Source organism: Camellia sinensis, chromosome 6 (genome assembly GCF_055761805.1).
Source record: "Camellia sinensis isolate YWXY chromosome 6, ASM5576180v1, whole genome shotgun sequence".
NCBI lineage: Eukaryota > Viridiplantae > Streptophyta > Magnoliopsida > Ericales > Theaceae > Camellia > Camellia sinensis.
This window is the reverse complement of record NC_138966.1, coordinates 29,918,714-29,927,362: the sequence shown is the minus strand read 5'-3', so window position 1 is coordinate 29,927,362 and position 8,649 is coordinate 29,918,714. Positions and strand designations below refer to the sequence as shown.

Below are 8,649 nucleotides of genomic sequence, written 5' to 3'. Positions count from 1 at the left end.
TATCTAAAAGTTATGACATTTTAAAGTTTGAAAATGAAATTAAATGTAAACAAGAGGTGCGATATACTTGATGCCACGAAACTTACACGGCTATCCCTTTGCAAAAGAATACGAAATAATAAACCTGTGAGTAGGAAACTTATGATCCAAAAATATAAAATTTTCTAAAAATAACAAATATTTTCCCATCAAAACCTCTACCTCATTGTAACAGTATGAAAACACAACCACCACTGAAACAAAGAATATGCTTATTTCATCAGAAGGTAATCTGCATAGGGAAAGACTTTCAGACCTGTATACAGGTCTTGCACGCCTTGCGGTATATCCAGAAATTCAATCTCCTCATTTTTTACCCCATGGAAAGCATCAACACTGGAAAGAAGAGATGATGAAAGACAGGAGTAATCAGGAATAATCTGTAAGAACAAGCGTAAGAGCTTATTACACTAGATCGGAAAAAAAAAAAAAAAAAAAAGAGTGATCAACATACCTTGACATCGTCATTGGTGTTTTGCTTCCACGTGTTGGTGTAAGATGACCCATCAGTCACACTCAGAGCCTTTTCGGCCGCAGAGTTTTTCCTCTCTCACTTTGTTGAAAATATCATTATAACCTTCAGCTGATGAAGGGTTGCTCTCGTCCCACTCGCCAAATTTTGGCACAGCAGCACCTCTATCGGGCTGCAAAATAAGGACTCAGGATTATAATCCCACTTGAGGAAAAGCTTCAATATCTGATGCATTAAGAAATATAAACATAAATAAAAGGGGGTCAACAATGACTCTGAAACACAAGTTTTGACCAATACTTTGTTAACACACTGAATTTTCTCTAGATTTTGCTTCTGCAAAGTGGTCTTGTTAGACTTAAACCATGTTCCCGCACATGGCAGCCAAGTTTTTATCACCAGACCAAGCACGGCCACAAGACCGGCTTGTTAATGCAGTATCCAACGAGAAGCATGAGCATTTTATGAGGAAAAACATTATTTGGAACAATGGAAGACTTCAGAATTTTACTACATAGCTTTGGAATTCAAATGCTTTCCATACAGACAACACATGAACACACGATCGAGATTTATGCTAATTGAAGAATTTGGATAATAAAAAATCTTACAGTCTCATCGCCTCGATTAACCTGTCCCATTCTGGATCTTCCAGGAGCACCACAGCTGCTATCATATGAGTTCTTTCCTTCCCAACCAGGAGATGCATTACCTTTCCCCATGATCTTTTCTTGAGAATGCGGATGGAGTGGTGACGTCTCAATGCCGTGCTCCGACCCGACAGTGTCTTACGGGTCGACCAGAACTGGTCCCACGGCCTCCCTGACATCGATGTGCTGACTCACCAGCAGCTCTCATTCCCATATTGTCATTACGAACCGGAGATTCGGTGAATTGTTTAAAGTCACCATCTTCTCTGCTTACCCGACGCTCGTGTACTGGCCTTGCTGTTCCCCTTCCTATTGGTTCATCTGGTTTGGTTCTGGTCCTGGACGGAGGAACTTCAGCTTGAGCTTGACGTGCCATGTTCAGAAACAAATCAGGATTCTCCGCGGGATCGTTTGGGTTTATCATTTTATCACACTTTTTACCCTTCCGTGCCTCGTCAAAGTAGAGTGTGTACGGAACATCGCCTTCATTTTCCCAATTGCCAAACATCGGTACTTGTGGGCGTTGCTGCAAATATGGGAAGAAAAACTCTAGAGGATCCTTGGTGGAAAGATTATTCCATACGGTATACCATTTTTTTTTTTTATTTACAAAGAAACAGACCAACATTTGAATACTAGTATCACAACAGGAAGACCATGACAACCCCCACACAATTAAGTCCCAAAATTCAAAAAATACCCAAAAAAATTAAATTAAATTAAAACTAAAATTGAAGATGAAAATCTTTAATTAAGCTATACTCTCAGTTGCCTGCATTTACACACGCGCGCGTGCGCACACACACAAAAATAATAAAAAATAAAAAATAAATGCAAGCTTTGTTGAATAACGTTTTCTAAATGCACAGGGGAAATTTTGTAGTCAATCATCAGAGAAATATATATTTTAGATGATGCGTACAAATAATGACAAACACAAATACGCAATATAACAGAACCAATAATTTTGTTAGAGTGGACAGATTTATTTTGATTGTGCGATACCCTATAATGGTCAATGAGTTCTCAATCATATCTCGTGATTGTATACATATTCAAGGAATGATGCAATCCACAAAAAGAGTAAGGAAAACCAAAATAAAAGAAGCATTCAAGTTGGGACATTCATTCCCTTTCCCTATTTATTAAGCCCTAACCATAATTCCTTCCATAACTACATAAAATCCTAAATGTTCCACGGTATAATGAAAACCTACCAATTTCAACTCTTGAATCCCTCAACATTCTGTCCTACGTTAGAGAACTTTCAAATGCAAACTCGATAAGGTTTCATACCGTCTACTCCACCTAACATATGGGCAAAATTTAAGTTTTGATAGGTGGAAATATTTCCCAATATAATATAGCAATGGCGATAACTTTTCCAGGTAACAAAAATCATAAATCAGAAATAATAAGGGTTAGCTTTGGGTTATACACCAGTTATAGGTGAATACACTGCACTACAGTGAGATTCCTTGTCCTACACACAGTTAGCATTATTGTGGGCTACAAATAAAAACATACTTATAGACATAGCCAAGTGAAAATAAATAAACAAAATAGAGCCAAGTAAAAAAATGATGATCAGAGTAATAGTACAGGCATTTTGAAACAGAGATGGAGAGAGAGGGAGAGAGATTGTAGCCAATACCAAGGATATGTGCAACATGAGAATCCCATTGAAATTTCTTGCATCTAATTAACATGAAAAGAAAGCCTTTACAAATAAGAATGTTCACAAAATATATAGTCAACTTGCTCAAGATGCAAAACTGGCACCCACAAACTTTAGAGACTTTTCTGATGACAGTGCATAAACAGATCCATCCACACAAGAATTCACTCTTAGAAAAAAGAAGAAAAAAAAACTAAAACAAAAACAAAAACAAAAACAAAAAACAAAACAAACAAACCCATTATAGAACATATTTGTTGACATGATTTATTATTCTATGACTAATATAAAGGGAGGGAAGGATAGACAAATTATCGTGCATCCACAATGATTGAAAAAATCAACACTAGCAGATTATTTAGAAATTCAGATCACACAACCACATAGGTCGAGCAATCAAAGATACACATTAGGCTCCAAGTATTTTGCAGAAGAGTAGGAATGGTGACTAATGCAGTTGAAGGAAGATGTATCCGTCTCTATTTTTTTATTTTTTTTATAGTGCGTGATACTTAAAAACTGAATGAACAAAGCAAACATGTAATCGTTGCGCTCAAGGAATCATGTTCATTCACACAAAACAGAATGTCATATGAGTTGTTAATACAATTTTCCCCAATTTACTTTTCAATCAAATGTAGCCATTGAGAATCTTTGCTTTCCAATTATAGATTGCATTAAAGCCCAAAAACACTGTAATCCACAATGATAACTCTTCAACTTGTCAAACCCTCTGCAGACAAAGGGAATTGATCAAGAAATTTTTATCGGGAAGATTAATTAAAATCCTGCCCAAATCAGAGAGTTATGTCATGCTTACATTTCTCAACATAATGAGAAACAAATCCGTATCATTGAGAAGCAACAAATTAAGACATAATTTCAATATATTTCTACCATGAAGCATCAACCTCGTACTTTAAAGCAGAAACCTTCAATGCACCAATAAACTGCTAAAGTCAAAACCCCAAAAATTTCAAGCTTTTATCAAGGCTTTGGATATAAGCAAAAGGCGTGACATTTCTCATAATAACTGACAGTATCAACAAAAACAACTTTTTCCCAATACATTTTGGAGACTTGAGGATCCTCCAGGAATCAAAGTACAAAATCAAATCAGGACTTGTGTCCGAATCATCAATCGGGGTCAGCTCCAGGAATAAAAAAAACACCATATAATTACGGACTCAGAACACTAATCAAACTACCAAATTCCCAATGTGCTCAATTCATTTTCTGATTCCAACACATAAAACATTAAGCAAGTGAATCAAACAGGTGAAGAAACTTGGGAACTAGCAATTTTGTAGATGAACTATTGTTGATCTAGTCTCCTGAATCCATTTCATTTATAGACTAGCATCAACAAAACAACAAACCTCATAGTACAACATGTTCAATCAAAAGATCAAACATTAACCAGCATGTCCAAACATTGTGAAAAAAACAAACCCACATCAGAAATCACCTAGAAATTGCAAATTTAAAGGGCCAAAGTGAGAAATGGGTGAAACTTTAGACCTTTAACCTGAAGCTAAAAGAAAGAATGAAAAGAGAAAGGGGGAGAGACTTAAAATAGATATAATTACTTCAAAAGACAGCATTCATGTAATCTGTGCCAAAACTCGACATTGACTCTTTTTTTTTTGGTGAATAAGTCATAAAATAAAACAAGCAAACTATATAGATATACAAGGGGCATACCCAGGCCCTAACAAAGCTAACAAAATAAGCACCCACAAAATAAAACCAACAACTAAAGTAGCCAAAAACACCAGGGCTATGGATCTGACAAACTTGTCCAAACCCCCATCCAAGAAAATGAGGGGGCAAGAACAAGAACCAAAATATACCCAAGCTACCACAACAGCCCTATTAAGAAAAACAAACCCTACCCAACCCGTAGGATACAGCCAACAAAAACACCTATAACATTTGCCTAATATCTAAGCAAACACTACACCACCAAAATGGGAACAAAAAACATTGCTCAAAATCAAACATAAAAAACAAAAAAAGTGCTGAACACTCCAAGATTGACACAGATACTATCCATGACAATCTCCAACACTCCAAGATTGACCTAACCGATCAAGTCCCCTAGCTGAAACATAAGCTCAGCAGCAAGTAAGCTGCCCTCAATATCAGCAGAGACATCAATACAACCTGTGAAAACCAAACATAAAGAACAAAAGAAGAAAACATAAGCAAAATCGAGGATATGGTACATAACCTGAGGCAAACCTCACTCATATATGTACTAACAATCTCAACACTCAGTAGTAGAGTCACTCTCAAAGAGCAGGTTATAGAACCATATTTAAAACCAAACCAAAAATGTATCCTCACGTCACTAGGCTCTCACCAATGAACTCCCTACTATTGTGCCAGCAACTAACATAAACCTGCAAGAGAAAGTTAGGAGCACTCATATAGGAGTTCACATCACTCAACCCTCACACCTAAGAAGGACCAGCATGACAATCCTGCATAGCAAACTGTTAGGAAAATCATGTAAAAGCTCACAATTCACTCAACCCTCAATATGGAATCACACCACACTCAACTCACTGCTCCCCTCAATCACTTCCAGCATCATAATACCAGCAGCCAGAAAAGAAAGAGGACCGCCTACAAAATCTGTTAGATATACCCATTGAAACATCAAGGAGTATCACCCCTAAGGATAGATGAGGGCAGTCTCCAAGTAGCTAAAAACCATGAATCATTTGAATTTCTTTTTAAATTTTTCAGAGATAACACTCTAAAAGCTCACAGTTGACCTAAAATGACAGCTTTCTTACTTTTGTGAAACACGATACAGGTTCTCTAATGACATATTGCCATAAGAACTTCACTAGCAAGAGCTTCAATTTCTAAACTGCATTTATGTTCATCTTCATATATGAGAAATATATAAGTAATTACAGGAGAAAGTTCAGCAGATGTTTATAACGAAAATCATGGTACAAACGCAAGTCAAAAGAAACAAACCAGTAATCTTTAGTTATATGGATAAATTATGGCTTGTCATTTATAAATTGCTTCAGACAAGCCAGAATGAAGAAAAGATGTTTGCTTGAAGTAACCAACAGATATTCATCTCCTAACAAATATTAGGTAAGCTCAAAGAGAAAGATCGAGTTGATTACATTATGGACAATGTTGTTCACTGTGGCTTCTAAGTTAGCCTTATCATGAACGAATTTATTGCAAGTGCATCCAAAACTATCCATGGTGACTCAAATAGCTCATGAAAGAAATCAGCTCTAGTCTCCTCAGCTGCATCTCTAAAAGCAATTCCAAATACATTTCCTTTATCTGCCCCGAGGCGTGGTTTCCCACTAACTCCAACAATCAACACCTTGCTTCGATCTTGAGTATAGCAAACACAGATCAAAGGCTTCATTTTTGCACCTTTCTCCCGCAAAGCATCCATCAGAAAATGCGACTTTAGTCAATGCCTGGGGATAACCCAGTAGTTTAGTGTCCATGGAATCTTCAAGCTTCACCCCTCTGAATTTACTCCTACTGCTTATTGATCCCTTCTTGGTTATAGCTGAACTTCCTTGTCTCAGAATTTCCCTTTGTATCTTGATAGCATGTTGCATTCCGGTTTCCAACTTTTCAAACTTGCTCAAGGACAATGCATTATAAGCCACTCCAAACTGCTTGGATGCACATGAGCCATCAGATTCTACAATTGACTCTAGAAGTGTCGTTACTCCATATACCACATTTGCTGCGGAAATTCTTGAACTATACCCATGTTGTAAACAAAAACCTCTATAGTAGAAATCATTTACCCCATACTCAGGTAAAAACTCTTCAAACTCTTCCTTCATTTGGCGTTTGATCTCAACATTCATGTACTGAAACTTATGTTTGCAATCCTCAATTCGAAATCCCATTCAAGCAAGAAGAAGCATCAACTTCTTCATCCCATCGTCACTTTAAGTCTTCAATTTAGTTGCAATGTAGGAGGAGCACAACATTGAATCAAACAAGTTCCACTCTGGTAGCAACATTAGCTTTGGCTTATCTTCGTAGGCAATTCTTGAAGAATCTGGAGCCAAAACCTTTGTTCCATCCTTAGGGTCACAGTAGTAACACCATCCAGATTCCCAGAGCTATTAACACGCTGCTCAAACTCCATCACCGCAGCTTGGTATCGCTTATTTGTTAACCTTTCATGAACAAACTGGTCTGTTAAAGCCACACAAGCCAACCACAACAATTCATTTGTGTTCTTCCTCAGGGAATGACACAGATCATACATCAAACACCCAGATGGCTTCCCATGAAAAGTACCATTAGAATAATACTCTTTCTTCAGCTTCCTGAAAAGCTTAACTGGGTCTTTTTCACTTTCATCTGAAACCCTTCTTCTCTTCTGAGACTCACCACCATATTCCTCCTCACTTTCACTCTGATTCTCATCTTCATCACCATTAGAGTCATCTTTACCTTCGTCATCAATGTTCAAATCACTTGCATTTGCCAAAGCTGAAATCGGAACTTTCAAGTTGTATGCCAAATCAGCCTGGTCCTCAACATCTCGAGCATAAAGCACGACGACATGATCATTCTGATCACTGAGATTGTGCAAGTGAATTGGCCGATGACTATCAACAACAAAAACAGGCGAAGAAGGACCCAAATTCAAGACCTTCGCAGATCCCGATGACACCCCAATTTACCAAAAGAATTGTGACAGGCTCATCGGCAGAAGAACACAAATTGGGTCCTGCGTGCCTATGAATTTCGAGCCCTTTCCCAAACTAAGCCTAGTTTGGCCGAAATTCCCAAAATAAACTGAAACGTTATTCCAAATCACATTTTCACCATATTTATGACCCAACCGTGGAAAGTTGATAAAATTATAAAAGCGTTAAGAAAGTGTGGTTACAAACCACGCATTTAAGGAAATCTATTTTGTATAGAAAGCATGGTTAGAAACCAGGCTTTTCAAGAAAACTATTTTGTAAATAAAACGTGGTTAGAAACCATGCTTTCAACGAAAATTTGCTCTTAAAGGAAAAATGTGGTTAGAAATCACGCTTTTAACGGAAATTCAGTTTTAAAGGAAAGCATGTGTAGCACCCGACTTTCTTCTCGCGCCCCCTTTTTGGAGAAGGCGCGAATTGGTCTTACTACAGTTCGGACTCCTGTCACGGTTCTGAATCTAATCTCACAAAGTGCAATGTGAGACTGATAAATCACCAAAGAGTCCAAATCTAGCAATTGGTTTTGAAAAATCAATTTTGAATCAAATAATGCCAAAACTGGATTGCTTTGCCAGATTACAAAGTCACCACCTAAATATTTTATTTTTAGAAAATTTAGGAAACCCTGACTCGTGCCTACGGCCATGTGTCTGTCATCACCAAAGTTGTCTCGGCTCGAGAACTTGGGTACGAGAGGAGAAGGTCCTGAAATGAGCACCCCCACTCGCCCGATCAAAGATCGGCCTCTACTAAGTATGATATGTTGTTTTATAAACACATGTGTTCTTATTTCAGTTATTAATCTAGCTTTACTATGTGATGCGCATAGCATACAAGTATAGACTCAATCACGAGAATTGGAATAAAATAACTCATGTTTGTTTTTTAAAATGGTTTGAAAGTGTTACTCGCAAGTAGACTAAAGCGTGGATTTGCCACCTTCAAGTGGGTTTTAAAATACGATTTTGCCACTTTGCAAAGTGGGTTTAAAACTCACATTCGATGAATTGTTCAATTTCAAGCAATCAAGCCTTCCACAGGCATTCATGCAGTTTAACACTTAAGCAAATAGCCTCATGGCTA

The 8,649-nt window shown here is 37.4% G+C and overlaps 2 pseudogenes; both read right to left on the bottom strand.

Moving 5' to 3' along the window:
- Positions 1-251: 251 nt before the first annotated feature.
- On the bottom strand, positions 252-5,504 carry LOC114264596 (uncharacterized; annotated as a pseudogene).
- On the bottom strand, positions 4,972-7,687 carry LOC114300199 (cell division control protein 45 homolog; annotated as a pseudogene).
- Between the last annotated feature and the right edge of the window lie 962 nt (positions 7,688-8,649).